The sequence below is a fragment of the Leptopilina boulardi genome, unplaced genomic scaffold, assembly GCF_019393585.1.
Source record: "Leptopilina boulardi isolate dan_hultmark-lab unplaced genomic scaffold, ZJU_Lbou_2.1 LbouV2_278, whole genome shotgun sequence".
NCBI classification, from domain to species: domain Eukaryota; kingdom Metazoa; phylum Arthropoda; class Insecta; order Hymenoptera; family Figitidae; genus Leptopilina; species Leptopilina boulardi.
Genome location: NW_026137838.1, coordinates 324744 through 340081, shown reverse-complemented (window position 1 = coordinate 340081; position 15338 = coordinate 324744). Strand labels below are relative to the sequence as shown.

Here is a 15338-nt window from a genome sequence, read left to right as displayed (position 1 = left end):
TATGCCGCACTTTTTGATTGGTCCAGCGGATGCTGAGCTACACTCAAAAATAATTTGGAAAAATTTTCAAAAAATTAAATTCGCTAGATAATCGTTCGGGAATACCGCCATAGTGATTAAAAGAAAGTTCTGAACAAAAAATGTATGGCGCACTTTTTGATTGGTCCAGCGGATGCTGAGCTATACTAAAAAATAAATTCGAAAAATTTTCGAACAATTAAATTTGCGTTATAATCGCTTGGGAATACCACCAAAAAAATAGTCAAAATGTTCTAAACAAAAAATGTATAGCGCACTTTTTGATTGGTCCAGCGGATGCTGAGCTACAATTAAAAAATAATTTGGAAAAATTTTCAAAAAATTAAATTCGCTAGATAATCTTTCGGGAATACCGCTATAGTGATTAGAAAAAAGTTCTGAACAAAAAATGTATGCCGCACTTTTTGATTGGTCCAGCGGATGCTGAGCTATACTCAAAAATAATTTGGAAAAATTTTCAAAAAATTAAATTCGCTAGATAATTTTTCGGGAATACCGCTATAGTGATTGGAAGAAAGTTCTGAACAAAAAAAGTATGCCGCACTTTTTGATTGGTCCAGCGGATGCTGAGCTAGACTCAAAAATAATTTGGAAAAATTTTCAAAAAATTAAATTCGCTAGATAATCGTTCGGGAATACCGCCATAGTGATTAGAAGAAAGTTCTGAACAAAAAATGTATGGCGCACTTTTTGATTGGTCCAGCGGATTCTGGGCTATACTAAAAAATAAATTCGGAAAATTTTCGAACAATTAAATTTGCGTTATAATCGCTTGGGAATACCACCAAAAAAATAGTCAAAATGTTCTAAACAAAAAATGTACAGCGCACTTTTTGATTGGTCCAGCGGATGCTGAGCTACAATTAAAAAATAATTTGGAAAAATTTTCAAAAAATTAAATTCGCTAGATAATCTTTCGGGAATACCGCTATAGTGATTAGAAAAAAGTTCTGAACAAAAAATGTATGTCGCACTTTTTGATTGGTCCAGCGGATGCTGAGCTACACTCAAAAATAATTTGGAAAAATTTTCAAAAAATTAAATTCGCTAGATAATTTTTCGGGAATACCGCTATAGTGATTGGAAGAAAGTTCTGAACAAAAAAAGTATGCCGCACTTTTTGATTGGTCCAGCGGATGCTGAGCTAGACTCAAAAATAATTTGGAAAATTTTCGAAAAATTAAATTTGCGTTATAATCGCTCGGGAATACCACCAAAAATATAGTCAAAATGTTCTGAACAAAAAATGTATGGCGTACATTTTGATTGGTCCAGCGGATGCTGAGCTACACTAAAAAACATATTGGAAAAATGGTTGAAAAATTAAATTCGCTAGATAATTGTTCGGGAATACCGCCATAGTGATTAAAAGAAAGTAGCGAACAAAAAAAATATGGCGCACTTTTTGATTGGTCCAGCGGATGCTGAGCTATACTAAAAAATAAATTCGGAAAATTTTCGAAAAATTAAATTTGCGTTATAATCGCTCGGGAATACCACCAAAAATATAGTCAAAATGTTCTGAACAAAAAATGTATGGCGCACTTTTTGATTGGTCCAGCGGATGCTGAGCTATACTAAAAAATAAATTAGGAAAATTTTCGAAAAATTAAATTCGCTAGATAATCATTCGGGAATACCGCTCTAGTGATTAGAAGAAAGTTCTGAACAAAAAATGTATGCCGCACTTTTTGATTGGTCCAGCGGATGCTGAGCTACACTCAAAAATAATTTGGAAAAATTTTCAAAAAATTAAATTCGCTAGATAATCGTTCGGGAATACCGCCATAGTGATTAAAAGAAAGTTCTGAACAAAAAATGTATGGCGCACTTTTTGATTGGTCCAGCGGATGCTGAGCTATACTAAAAAATAAATTCGAAAAATTTTCGAACAATTAAATTTGCGTTATAATCGCTTGGGAATACCACCAAAAAAATAGTCAAAATGTTCTAAACAAAAAATGTATAGCGCACTTTTTGATTGGTCCAGCGGATGCTGAGCTACAATTAAAAAATAATTTGGAAAAATTTTCAAAAAATTAAATTCGCTAGATAATCTTTCGGGAATACCGCTATAGTGATTAGAAAAAAGTTCTGAACAAAAAATGTATGCCGCACTTTTTGATTGGTCCAGCGGATGCTGAGCTACACTCAAAAATAATTTGGAAAAATTTTCAAAAAATTAAATTCGCTAGATAATTTTTCGGGAATACCGCTATAGTGATTGGAAGAAAGTTCTGAACAAAAAAAGTATGCCGCACTTTTTGATTGGTCCAGCGGATGCTGAGCTAGACTCAAAAATAATTTGGAAAAATTTTCAAAAAATTAAATTCGCTAGATAATCGTTCGGGAATACCGCCATAGTGATTAGAAGAAAGTTCTGAACAAAAAATGTATGGCGCACTTTTTGATTGGTCCAGCGGATTCTGGGCTATACTAAAAAATAAATTCGGAAAATTTTCGAAAAATTAAATTTTCGTTATAATCGCTCGGGAATACCACTAAAAAAATAGTCAAAATGTTCTGAACAAAAAATGTATGCGGCACTTTTTGATTGGTCCAGCGGATGCTGAGCTACAATTAACAAATAATTTGGAAAAATTTTCAAAAAATTAAATTTGCTATATAATCTTTCGGGAATACCGCTATAGTGATTAGAAAAAAGTTCTGAACAAAAAATGTATGCCGCACTTTTTGATTGGTCCAGCGGATGCTGAGCTACACTCAAAAATAAGTTGGAAAAATTTTCAAAAAATTAAATTTGCTAGATAATCTTTCGGGAATACCGCCATAGTGATTAGAAGAAAGTTCTGAACAAAAAATGTATGGCGCACTTTTTGATTGGTCCAGCGGATGCTGGGCTATACTAAAAAATAAATTCGGAAAATTTTCGAAAAATTAAATTTTCGTTATAATCGCTCGGGAATACCACTAAAAAAATAGTCAAAATGTTCTGAACAAAAAATGTATGTCGCACTTTTTGATTGGTCCAGCGGATGCTGAGCTATACTAAAAAATAAATTCGGAAAATTTTCGAAAAATTAAATTTGCGTTATAATCGCTTGGGAATACCACAAAAAAAAATAGTCAAAATGTTCTGAACAAAAAATATATAGCGCACTTTTTGATTGGTCCAGCGGATGCTGAGCTACACTCAAATAAGTTAATGAAAAATTTTCGAAAAATTAAATTTTTCAGATAATCGTTCGGGAATACCACCAAAGTCTTTAGCAAAAAGTAGCGAACAAAAAATGTATGGCGCACTTTTTGATTGGTCCAGCGGATGCTGAGCTACAATTAAAGAATAATTTGGAAAAATTTTCAAAAAATTAAGTTCGCTAGATAATCTTTCGGGAATACCGCCATAGTGATTAGAAGAAAGTTCTGAACAAAAAATGTATGGCGCACTTTTTGATTGGTCCAGCGGATGCTGAGCTATACTAGAAAACAAATTTAGAAAAAATTTAAAAAATTAAATTTGCGTTATAAGCGCTCGGGAATACCACCAAAAAAATAGTCAAAATGTTCTGAACAAAAAATGTATGGCGCACTTTTTGATTGGTCCAGCGGATGCTGAGCTACACTAAAAATCATTTTGGAAAAATGGTTGAAAAATTAAATTTTCCAGATAATTGTAAGGGAATACCGCCAAAGTCTTTTGCAAAAATTAGCGAACAAAAAATGTATGGCGCACTTTTTGATTGGTCCAGCGGATGCTGAGCTATACTAAAAAATAAATTCGGAAAATTTTCGAAAAATTAAATTCGCTAGATAATCTTTCGGGAATACCGCTATAGTGATTAGAAGAAAGTTCTGAACAAAAAATGTATCCCGCTCTTTTTGATTGGTCCAGCGGATGCTGAGCTATACTAAAAAATAAATTCGGAAAATTTTCGAAAAATTAAATTTGCGTTATAATCGCTTGGGAATACCACAAAAAAAATAGTCAAAATGTTCTGAACAAAAAATATATAGCGCACTTTTTGATTGGTCCAGCGGATGCTGAGCTACACTCAAATAAGTTAATGAAAAATTTTCGAAAAATTAAATTTTTCAGATAATCGTTCGGGAATACCACCAAAGTCTTTAGCAAAAAGTAGCGAACAAAAAATGTATGGCGCACTTTTTGATTGGTCCAGCGGATGCTGAGCTACAATTAAAAAATAATTTGGAAAAATTTTCAAAAAATTAAATTCGCTAGATAATCTTTCGGGAATACCGCTATAGTGATTAGAAGAAAGTTCTGAACAAAAAATGTATGCCGCACTTTTTGATTGGTCCAGCGGATGCTGAGCTATACTAAAAAATAAATTCGGAAAATTTTCGAAAAATTAAATTCGCTAGATAATCATTCGGGAATACCGCTATAGTGATTAGAAGAAATTTCTGAACAAAAAATGTATGGCGCACTTTTTGATTGGTCCAGCGGATGCTGAGCTATACTAAAAAATAAATTCGGAAAATTTTCGAAAAATTAAATTTGCGTTATAATCGCTTGGGAATACCACAAAAAAAATAGTCAAAATGTTCTGAACAAAAAATATATAGCGCACTTTTTGATTGGTCCAGCGGATGCTGAGCTACACTCAAATAAGTTAATGAAAAATTTTCGAAAAATTAAATTTTTCAGATAATCGTTCGGGAATACCACCAAAGTCTTTAGCAAAAAGTAGCGAACAAAAAATGTATGGCGCACTTTTTGATTGGTCCAGCGGATGCTGAGCTACAATTAAAGAATAATTTGGAAAAATTTTCAAAAAATTAAATTCGCTAGATAATCTTTCGGGAATACCGCCATAGTGATTAGAAGAAAGTTCTGAACAAAAAATGTATGGCGCACTTTTTGATTGGTCCAGCGGATGCTGAGCTATACTAGAAAACAAATTTAGAAAAAATTTAAAAAATTAAATTTGCGTTATAAGCGCTCGGGAATACCACCAAAAAAATAGTCAAAATGTTCTGAACAAAAAATGTATGGCGCACTTTTTGATTGGTCCAGCGGATGCTGAGCTACACTAAAAATCATTTTGGAAAAATGGTTGAAAAATTAAATTTTCCAGATAATTGTAAGGGAATACCGCCAAAGTCTTTTGCAAAAATTAGCGAACAAAAAATGTATGGCGCACTTTTTGATTGGTCCAGCGGATGCTGAGCTATACTAAAAAATAAATTCGGAAAATTTTCGAAAAATTAAATTCGCTAGATAATCTTTCGGGAATACCGCTATAGTGATTAGAAGAAAGTTCTGAACAAAAAATGTATCCCGCTCTTTTTGATTGGTCCAGCGGATGCTGAGCTATACTAAAAAATAAATTCGGAAAATTTTCGAAAAATTAAATTTGCGTTATAATCGCTTGGGAATACCACAAAAAAAATAGTCAAAATGTTCTGAACAAAAAATATATAGCGCACTTTTTGATTGGTCCAGCGGATGCTGAGCTACACTCAAATAAGTTAATGAAAAATTTTCGAAAAATTAAATTTTTCAGATAATCGTTCGGGAATACCACCAAAGTCTTTAGCAAAAAGTAGCGAACAAAAAATGTATGGCGCACTTTTTGATTGGTCCAGCGGATGCTGAGCTACAATTAAAAAATAATTTGGAAAAATTTTCAAAAAATTAAATTCGCTAGATAATCTTTCGGGAATACCGCTATAGTGATTAGAAGAAAGTTCTGAACAAAAAATGTATGCCGCACTTTTTGATTGGTCCAGCGGATGCTGAGCTACACTCAAAAATAATTTGGAAAAATTTTCAAAAAATTAAATTCGCTAGATAATCGTTCGGGAATACCGCCATAGTGATTAGAAGAAAGTTCTAAACAAAAAATGTATGGCGCACTTTTTGATTGGTCCAGCGGATGCTGAGCTACACACCCTAAAAAAAGTAATTTTCAATCTAGAGGATTCCTCTAAAATAAATGCATATTTTCCTCTTAATTTTGGTATCAAAATTATTATTCTTCATTTAAGAGGATTTTCCTCTTAAATTAAATGTCGACATCCAAACCTCGTAAAATTGTTTTTAATGTTCAAGCCATCAATAAAATAATTATAATTTCAATCAAATAATAAAATCTTTTCAGAAAATACATTTTTAAATTAAAATTAAGTAAAATTATAATAGTTCATTTTAATATAATAATAAAAATTGTTTTTTAATATAACATTAACAATGTCATGTTTTTGGTTAATTATCAACATTTTATATTGATAATTAAAATGCAAAAAATAAGTTTTCATTAATCAGTTGTAATGATCAACGAGATTTTCAGCGCAAAAATAATTTTAAAATATGATGATATGTTTAAAAGTTAACATTTTTTATAGGACAGAAAAAAATTTCATATATGAAATTATTTAACGTTTTAAAACTTTTTTAAAAAAGTAAATAAAAAGATTTAAAAAATTCGAAAGATTCAAAAATGGGGTTATAGTATTTCTATTTACCTAAGTAGTAAAATTTCACAAGAAAATAATATATAATATTTTATATATATATATATTATATATATATATATATGTATATATATATATATATATATATATTATATAATAATATATAAAAATTTTTTTAAATCTAAAAATAGCGTTAAAAATATTCATTTAATTTGAATTTAACTATATTTTCTGTATTTTTAATAAAGCAAATCCATTTTTTTGTCCTTTTTGTTGACATTTTACCAGAAATATTAAAACTGAAAGGTTAAAAAACAACTTCACAACTATCATACCCAGGGAAAGGGATCAAACGACTACATTATTTTTTTCCGTTTCCTTTTTTTAAATCTTCTAAATTTAAAACGGAAAATCTGAATTAAAGAGGAAAATACAAAAGGAATCCTTTTGTCATTCGTCCATTAAAATGAAGAATAAAAATATTCTACATTTCAATTGAATAATCTTGTTTTAAGAGGAAATATTTACAGGATATTAGAAGAGGAATTTTCCTCTAAGTATAAGATTACTTTTTTTTGGGTGCACTAAAAATCATATTGGAAAAATGGTTGAAAAATTAAATATTCCAGATAATCGTACGGGAATACCGCCAAAGTCTTTAGCAAAAAGTAGCGAACAAAAAATGTATGGCGCACTTTTTGATTGGTCCAGCGGATGCTGAGCTACACTCAAAAATAGTTTGGAAAAATTTTCAAAAAATTAAATTCGCTAGATAATCTTTCGGGAATAACGCCATAGTGATTAGAAGAAAGTTCTGAACAAAAAATGTATGCCGCACTTTTTGATTGGTCCAGCGGATGCTGAGCTACAATTAAAAAATAATTTGGAAAAATTTTCAAAAAATTAAATTCGCTATATAATCTTTCGGGAATACCGCTATAGTGATTAGAAGAATGTTCTGAACAAAAAATGTATGGCGCACTTTTTGATTGGTCCTGCGGATGCTTAGCTGCACTAGATAACAATTTCGGACAAAATTTGGAAAAATTAAATTTGCGAGATAACTGCTTCGGAATACCAATTTCCGGAAATTTATTTGTTAATAAAATATATATATGAACGTGACAAATTCGGGGGGTAGATGAAAGGATATAAATCCATAATGAACAATTGAAAAGAACTCGACGTTTTTTATGATACAATGGAATTTTGACACCCACAATATAATTATATACATATATATATAAAATAGTTGAAAGAATGCGTGTGTATAAATTTGTATGAATCACATGCCATAGATTCTGACTATGCCCCCCATAGTGAAGAGAGTGTGTTTGATCTCAACGAGCAGCGCAAAACTTGTGAACCAACAATGCTTACTTATATATTGGAATGAAAAATGTCGAGTCACTCTCGACTTAATAAGTAATTATTAATTAATTATTAAAGAGCCGCGAGGCTTCAATCTGGCCTAACACCTTTTCATGCGTCATATATATATATATATATTTGAAACTTTTCTTTTTTTCGAACGATCCTCACTGTCCCCCCAGTGGGGGGTATGACTACACAGCTTGTTGAGTTTAACGGCAAAATGTTAATATTATTGCATAAATACTTTGAATTTTTATGTCCCTCTCTTTTTCTGTCTTTCTTATTAGGTTTACATTGTATATATAATATTCATTTTGGTGTTGACTTTTGTGAATTCTGACATTTAATTTAGTTGAGTTGAATTGTGTATGTACCGTATCATCAAACGGCTTTTTAAAAAAATTGTATTCAAATCATACACTGACTGGTCAGATTTTTTTTAAAGCTAATTACAAAGAATACCTGTAGATATTTGTCATTGTATATATTAATGAAATTATTTTCACGGGGATGAGATGATAGGGGCATAGAAAATATCTTATATTTAATTGTTAACTTTTAAGATAATAATTTAAAAAAAAAATTAATATTCCAAAAACTAAAAATACAATATTTGAAAAACTAAAAATACAATATTTGAAAAAATATAAATATTATATTTTACTAGATATTACTATGATATTCCAAAGGATATTAGTACGATATTCCAAAAAAAATTACTACAATATTCCAAATAATATTACTATGGAATTCCTTAGAATATTATTATAATATTCCAAACAATATTCCGGATAATATTTTAAAGGAAATTATTGTAATATTTCAAATAATAATACTAAAATATTTTAAAGAATATTGTACAATAATATTACATATACTAATTCTGAGAACATTACTATAATATTCCAAAAAATATTCCAACAATTTTCCAAAATAAATAAAAAGGAGTCACAGGAAACAGTTTATATGGAAATAAAATCGATATTCGAAAACTGTTATATTATGATAATAATAATATAAAAAAATATAGGGGAAGAACACATGCCGGTTGGGATCCACACATTTCTGCATCCATATAGTATGCAACTGTGTGTATATATGCGGGGCTATTTTTTTTCTCTTCTTTTTTTCATCGTATAAATTTCCTCTCGTTTTAACCAATTTGTTTTTTTTTTATATATAAGATGATCTCTAATGTTTCGACCTCACGACTTTAATAAAAACAACATTTTGTGACGTAACTTGTGGGTATTCGATCATTATATAGAATATCGTGTTCTCTATGAATCGACTTCCTCTCTCTCCTATAAACAGCTGGTTATAAACTTCCTGGCACTTCCTCGCCGGGGGTCGACCCTTCACTTTTTTTTTTTTTTTATTTTAAATAAGTAAATGCGCACGCCCTACATATGGTATTACACGAGATATATATTTTTTTTAATCAACAGTAAGGATCTTTGAATGAAAACGAAAGCCTACACACACACACACACAGCTGATAAACGTGATGTGAAAAATTATTTCCAGTTACATTTTGAATAAAATAAAAAAAAAATTTCAAATTTAAAAAAAAAAAAGAATTTTTTCTAATAGTACGGAATATTTAGATACATACCAAGGAATATTTCAGTGGAGCATTCGTAACATTTCTTTTGGAATATTTCATCCATATTCCAGGAATATGAAAATATTTTACTTTTGAAACATTCCTCTGAACATTCCCGAGGAATGTTCCAGTAATATTTTATTGGAATTTTGAAGAAATATTCCATTAGAATATGTTGTAATATAGTATTATATTATTATAACTATAATAAAATATTTCTCCAATATTCCAATGAAATATTGCTCCAACATTTCAATGGAATATTTTACTGAAATATTGAAGGAAAATAATATTATGTTTTTCCAATATTCCAATGGAATATTCCTGGAAATTTTCTTAGGAACGCTTCAAAGGACTGATATTTTCATATTCCTAGAATATACACACTGCGCAATTTTTCGGAATATTTCATGTAATTGGGAATATTTACAATAATAATAATAATAATAATAATAATAAATTTATTATTATTAATATTGTTTAATATTGATAAATTATTTGCTAAATTTTTGGAATATCTAAGAAAATATTTTTATAAAGTAATGTCGGAATATTATTTCTAGAAATAGAGATAGAAAAAATAGGATTTTAAAAAAAAATGTAATCAGATAGATTTTTTTACATCTAATGAAACTGCGTAAAGTTAATTAATGTAATGTATGCAAACATATAAAAATGATGAAATGGAAATAAATAATGTGTAAGTTTACACGATTTTGCGAAATGCAAATGGAACGATACTAATTGCATCATGTAATTAGCTGTGATTACTTTGCTTCATCGTGTGTGACACATACCGCATTTATATGTATGTGAATTGTATATATATATATATATATATATATGTATATATCGAGCAAGAAGATCACGCGTAAATCAATCAACGTTCTAAAACCGTTACCAATGGGAGGATAATTGGAGTAGCGACAAGTTGATCAGCGTTCAAGCGGCTTCTTTCACCGCAAAGCGGAATGAAACGCGTAACCATTTCAAAACTTTAAAGCCCACGAATCATCAAGTTCAACTACTCTGTCATCCACCAACTACATATATAAGCAATTGCATCCCAAACGTTCCTATATATACAGATATATTCGCACAACATCAAAATTATAAACAGACAAATAAATATCAAATATTTTTCGTATGAAAAAATTTTTTTTTCAAGATTTTATCAAACAATTTATACTGGGACGGAATATTCCATTAACATTTCTGGAATATTCCAAAAAGAAACATTCCATGCACGTTCAAGAAATTTTAAAATGTCTAACTTTTGAAACTTGTAGTAATATTCCGTTGGAATATTGTAGTAATATTTTATGGAATATTATAGTAATATTTTATGGAATATTATAGTAATATTTTATGGAATATTATAGTAATATTCTATGGAATATTGTAGTAATATTCTATAGAATATGTTGTAGTAATATTCTATGGAATATTGTAGGAATATTTTTTTGGAATATTGTAGTAATATTCTATAGAATATTGTAGGAATATTTTTTTGGAATATTGTAGTAATATTCTATGGAATATTGTAGGAATATTTTTTTTGGAATATTGTAGTAATATTCTATGGAATGTTATAATATTCTATGGAATGTTATAATATTCTATGGAATGTTATAATATTCTATGGAATATTGTAATATTCTATGGAATATTGTAGTAATATTCTATGGAATATTTCTTTGGAATATTGTAGGAATATTTCTTTGGAATATTGTAGGAATATTTCTTTGGAATATTGTAGGAATATTTCTTTGGAATATTGTAGTAATATTTTTTTGGAATATTGTAGTAATATTTTTTTGGAATATTATAGTAATATATTTTGGAAAATTATAGTAATATTCTCGGACAGAATGAATCGAATGTTTTAGGTATATTCTGTGGAATATCATTGTAACATTCTTTGGAATGTTAATATGTAACATTTTTTGGAATAATAAAGTAATATTCTTTGCAATATTATAGTAATATCTTTTGGAATTTTATAGAAACATAGAAATTTTGGAATAATATAGTAATATATTTTGGAATACCGTAAGAATATCCTTTGGAATATTGCAGGAATATTCCTTAAAAAAATTCATTTAAATATAACCACACAATATTCCAAACGAACTTTCTAAAGATGGAACATTTTACATTATATTTCTGGACTGTCGATGAAATATTCCTCTTTTTATATTTCCAATGTTCCAATAAATTATTTCACGATTGTAAATAGAATATTCCCTTGATATTATATTATTTATGAAAAAAAATTTTTTCTCTAACCTTATATTCAGCAACAGATGTATGTCGTATATATTTTCGCCGTGCTGATGTCTTTCGGAAACACACACGATTTAAAATATTTCGTACACTTTTGCAATATAACTTTTTCTTATATATAAAGAATAAAATGATCGCGATTTTATGAATTTCGAACACTCCCGAAAAAAAATTTTGAAAATATAAAATAAAATTTTTGATATTAAAATTAGAAAATTTACACTCAACGTGGTTATGACCTAACAGGTCAATACACAAATTGCAAATGATTTAATTGTCTTGCCTATTGTTATTGACCTTCAACTTTTAAGGTTCTCTTTATTGTACTTCAATGTAAACACAATGATCGGGAGGCAGGTATAAGAGTACCAAAATATTATTTCAACATTATTTCAAATGCAATTATAATTTACAAATTTTTAAATATTATTTCACTCAAAAAAAAAAAAATATATATATATATATATATATGTATGTATAGATCAACTATATTTTATTTAAAAAAAAATTCTAATTTAATCGAATTTTAAAATTGGCTGAATTCTTATTCCACAGAGTCATAATGATTTTAATTCGGAGAAATTAAGATTAAGAATTTCGAACACTCCCGAAAAAAAATTATGAAAATATAAAATAAAATTTTTGATATTAAAATTTGAAAATTTACACTCAACGTGGTTATGACCTAACAGGTCAATACACAAATTGCAAATGATTTAATTATCTTGCCTATTGTTATTGACCTTCGACTTTTAAGAATCCCTTTATTGTACTTCAATGTAAACACAATGATCGGGAGGCAGGTATAAGAGTACCAAAATATTATTTCAACATTATTTCAAATGCAATTATAATTAATAAATTTTAAAATATTATTTCACTCTAAAAAAAATATATATATATATATATATAAATAAACTATATTTTATTTTTAAAAAATTCTAATTTAATCGAATTTTAAAATTAGCTGAATTCTTATTCCACAGAGTCATAATGATTTTAATTCGTATAAATTAAGATTCGGATAATTAAAAATTCGGACATTTAAAAATTCATACAAATAAAAAATCGAACAAATGAAGATTCGGGCAAAATAAAAATTTTGACAAATAAAAATTCGTACAAATAAAAATTCGGATAATTAAAAATTAGGACAAATGACGATTCGGAAAATTAAAAATGCGTACAAACAAAAATTTGGATAAATTAGAATTTTTTAAATAAAATAAAAAAATCTATATATATATATTCCGCGCGTGAACATGAAATTTTCAAGGTTACAGTATCTGCGCGCATAGATCAAAGGTGATGACGATTCATCTTATTTTTGCTACTGTCTTTTTCAAACCAAGTGAACGTTATATTGCTTTCACTTATACACCACCTTCTGCAACACGAGATAAATGAACTTAAAACAAGATTAATTTTAAGATTGCTCTCTTAATTCTACAAGAAAACCGTAAGCTCTCTTTCTCTTTCTCACTCTCTTGTATTCGGAATATATGATTTAATCAATGTGGGAGAAATTATAAACGATTAATGAGTGAGATCAAGCTGTTTCAACAGGTGTTAAACTGCAGTAATATATGCACACATAAAATCGCACAAGTATCAATTAAATCAACGATAATATATATCACGAGTTTTTATATTTTTTTTCCAGTGCAAATTTTTAATAATCTAAATTTTTAATTATCCGAATCTTAATTTGACCGAATTTTTAATTGTCCAAATATTAATTAGTCCGAATTTTTATTTTTACGAATTTTTAATTGCTCAAATTTTTAATTGTCCAAATCTTCATTTATTCGAATTTTTAATTACCCGAATATTCATTTAGCCGAATTTTTATTTGTTTGAATTTTTAATTCTAAAAATTTTTAATTGCCTGAATATTCATTTGGCCGAATTTTTAATTATCCGAATTTTTGTTTCTAAACATTTTTAATTGCCCGAATATTTATATGGCCGAATTTTTAATTATCCGAATCTTAATTTTTTCTGAATTTGTAATTGACAAAATCTTCATTTGTCCGAATTTGTAATTGACCAAATCTTCATTTGTCCAAATTTTTAATTGTCCAAATCCTAATTTGTTTGAATTTTTAATTGTCCAAATCCTAATTTGTTCGAATTTTTATTTCTACGAATTTATAATTGTCCAAATCTTTACTTGTCCGAATTTTTAATTTGCCCAATTCTAATTTGTTCGAATTTTTATTTGTTTGAATTTTTATTTCTAAAAATTTTTAATTGCCCGAATATTTATTTGGCCGAATTTGTAATTGACCAAATCTTTATTTGTTCAAATGTTTAATTGTCCAAATGCTTACTTGTCCGAATTTTTAATTTGCCAAATCCTAATTTGTCCGAATTTTTATTTGTTTGAATTTTTATTTCTAAAAATTTTTAATTGCCCGAATATTTATTTGGCCGAATTTGTAATTGACCAAATCCTAATTTGTTCGAATTTTTAATTGTCCAAATCCTAATTTATTCGAATTTTTATTACTACGAATTTTTAATTACCCGATTCTTCATTTAGCCGAATTTTTAATTATCCGAATCTTCATTTGTCCGAATTTATAATTGACAAAATCTTCATTTGTCCGAATTTATAATTGACCAAACCTTCATTTGTCCTAATTTTTAATTGTCCAAATCCTAATTTATTCGAATTTTTATTTCTACGAATTTTTAATTACCCGATTCTTTATTTAGCCGAATTTTTAATTATCCGAATCTTCATTTGTCCAAATTTATAATTGACAAAATCTTCATTTGTCCGAATTTATAATTGACCAAATCTTCATTTGTCCGAATTTTTAATTGTCCAAATCTTAATTTGTTCGAATTTTTATTTCTACGAATTTATAATTGACCCAAGTTTTAATTGTCTAAATCTTTATTTGTACGAATTTGTAACTGTCCAAATCTTTATTTACCCGAATTTTTAACTATCCGAACTTTTATTCGTTCGAATTAAAAACCTAAAATTTTGTTTTTTTTTACTCTAAAAAAATTAAAAAGAATTTTTTTTAAACAAATTTTTTAACAATTATTAGTACTGACGTTACGAAGCACCGTTTCTTATTTATAGTGAGAAAGAGAGAAGAAACGATGTGGTAGAGAGTAGAACGCAAATCTTCTCTCGCGATGGAGAGAAGAATCGATTTCAATGGGAGTGAATGTCACGCCACGTCGTGATTTTGGCGAGACGGGGCAAAAAAAAAAAAAAAAAAAGACAACTTCGATGGTATAAAGGGCGTATATAAGAAGAGCTTTGTGAGGAATACTTGGTGAGAAGCCGTGAAAAAAAGGGGAGAAGAAAACAAAAAAAAAAGAAGAAATGAACACAGAACCGATTTCGAACGAGGAAAAGGAGGACCGATTTCGACGAAAAGACGATGAGATCTCGTTGATTTTGCAGATGTTATATGGCGTCGTGGGTGTCGCGCTCTCCATGAAAGAAGAAGACAACGGTCCACCATGAAAAAAATACAACCATGAAAAAAATGAGAAAAAACGAGGACAATTGTTTCCTGGTCCTGTGAAGAATTTTTTTTTTTTTTTATTTTTCAAAAGTTAATGTTTGCATACAAGAAAATGGAGAACACACAATTCCTGCATTTAT

The 15338-nt window shown here is 28.5% G+C and overlaps 1 protein-coding gene across 1 annotated transcript in view; it reads right to left on the bottom strand.

The window, feature by feature from the left end:
* LOC127281755 (uncharacterized) overlaps positions 1–11942 on the bottom strand; it is a 115282-nt gene extending 103340 nt beyond the window's left edge. The window contains exon 1 of the mRNA XM_051305629.1: positions 11708–11942. The gene's annotated coding sequence lies outside the window, so the exon portion shown is untranslated. The remainder of the gene's footprint in view (positions 1–11707) is intronic.
* Positions 11943–15338: the final 3396 nt, after the last annotated feature.